Source organism: Sturnus vulgaris, chromosome W, assembly GCF_052056855.1.
Source record: "Sturnus vulgaris isolate bStuVul1 chromosome W, bStuVul1.hap1, whole genome shotgun sequence".
Lineage (NCBI taxonomy): Eukaryota > Metazoa > Chordata > Aves > Passeriformes > Sturnidae > Sturnus > Sturnus vulgaris.
This window is the reverse complement of record NC_142282.1, coordinates 14872316-14874815: the sequence shown is the minus strand read 5'-3', so window position 1 is coordinate 14874815 and position 2500 is coordinate 14872316.

The following is a 2500-nucleotide window of genomic DNA, read 5'->3' as shown; positions in this document are numbered from 1 at the left end:
CATCCCATCCCAGGGATCTCATCCCATCCCATCCCATCCCAGGGGTCCCATCCCATCCCATCCCAGGGATCACATCTCATTCCAGGGATCCCATCCCAGGGATCCGATCCCAACCCTGGGATCCCATCCTATCCCAGAGATCCCATCCCAGGGATCCCATCCCAGGCATCCCATCCCAGGTATCCCATCCCATCCAATCCCATCCCATCCCATCCCATCCCATCCCATCCCAGGGATCACATCCCATCCCATGCCATCCCATCCCATGCCATCCCATCCCATCTCAGGGATCCCATCCCATCCCATCTCATCCGAGGGATCGCACCCCATCCCATCTCATCCCAGGGAGCGCATCCCATCCCATCCCAGGGATCCCATCCCATCCCAACCTATCCCATCCCATCCCGTCCCATCCCATCCCATCCCATCCCATCCCATCCCATCCCATCCCATCCCATCCCAGGGATAAAATCCCATTCCATCCCATCCCAGAGATCCCATCCCATCCCAACCTATCCCATCCCATCCCATCCCACCCAATCCCATCCCAGGGATCCCATCCCATACCAGGGATCCCATCCCAACCCATCCCATCCCAACCCATCCCATCCCATCCCATCCCATCCCATCCCATCCCAGGGATGCCATCCCATGCCATCCCATCCCATCCCATCCCATCCCATCCCATCCCATCCCATCCCATCCCAGGGATCACATCTCATACCAGGGATCCCATCCCAGGGATCGCATCCCATCCCAGCAATCCCAGCCCAGGGATCCGATCCCAACCCTGGGATCCCATCCTATCCAAGGGGTCCCATCCCATCCCAGGGATGCCATCCCAGGGATCCCATCCCATCCCATCCCATCCCATCCCATCCCAGGGATCCCATCCCATCCCAGGGATCCCATCCCAGGGATCCGATGCCAACCCTGGGTTCCCATCCTATCCCAGGGATCCCGTCACATCACAGGGATCCCATCCCAGGGATCCCATCCCATCCCATCCCATGCCATCCCATGCCATCCCATCCCATCCCATCCCATCCCATCCCATCCCATCTCATCCCATCCCATCCATTCCCATCCCAGGAATCCCATCCCATCCACTTCCAGGAATCCCATCCCATCCAAGGGATCCCATCCCATCCCAGGGACCCCATCCCTTCCGAGGGATCCCATCCCAGGGATCTAATCCCATCCCAGGGATCCCATCCCATCCCATCCCATCCCATCCAATCCCATCCCAGGGATCCCAACCCAGGGATCCCATCCCATCCCATCCCATCGCAGGGATCCCATCCCATCGTAGGGATCCCATCCCATCCCATCCCATCCCATCCCATCCCATCCCATCCCATCCCATCCATTCCCATCCCAGGAATCCCATCCCATCCACTTCCAGGAATCCCATCCCATCCAAGGGATCCCATCCCATCCCCGGAACCCCATCCCTTCCGAGGGATCCCATCCCAGGGATCTAATCCCATCCCAGGGATCCCATCCCATCCCATCCCAGGGATCCCACCCCATCCCATCCCATCCCATCCAATCCCATCCCAGGGATCCCATCCCAGGGATCCCATCCCATCCCAACCCGTCGCAGGGATCCCATCCCATCGTAGGGATCCCATCCCATCCCATCCCATCCCATCCCATCCCATCCCATCCCATCTCAGGGATCCCATCCCATCCCATCTCATCCCAGGGATCGCACCCCATCCCATCTCATCCCAGGGATCGCATCCCATCCCATCCCAGGGATCCCATCCCATCCCAACCTATCCCATCCCGTCCCATCCCGTCCCATCCCATCCCATCCCATCCCATCCCATCCCATCCCAGAGATCCCATCCCAGGGATAACATCCCATTCCATCCCATCGCAGCGATCCCATCCCATCCGAGGGATGCCATCCCCGGGATCCCATTCCATCCCAGGGATCCCATCCCAGGGATCCCATCCCATCCCAGGGATCCCATCCCATCCCATCACATCCCCCCCCATGGATCCCATCCTATCCCATCTCATCCCATCCCATCCCATCCCATCCCATCCCATCCCATCCCATCCCATCCCATCCCATCCCATCCCATCCCATGGATCCCCTCCCATCCCAGGGATCCCATCCCATCCCATCCCATCCCAGGGATACCCTCCCATCCCAACACATCCCATCCCACCGCATCCCATCCCATCCCATCCCATCCGATCCCATCCCATCGCATCCCATCCCATCCCATCCCATCCCATCCCATCCCATCCCATCCCATCCCAGGGATCCCCTCCCATCCCAGGGATCCCATCCCATCCCATCCCATCCCATCCCATCCCATCCCATCCCATCCCATCCCATCCCATCCCATCCCAGGGATCCCCTCCCATCCCAGGGATCCCATCCCATCCCATCCCATCCCATCCCATCCCATCCCATCCCATCCCATAAATCCCAGGGATCCCATCCCAGGTATCCCATCCCATCCCAGGGATCCCATCCCAG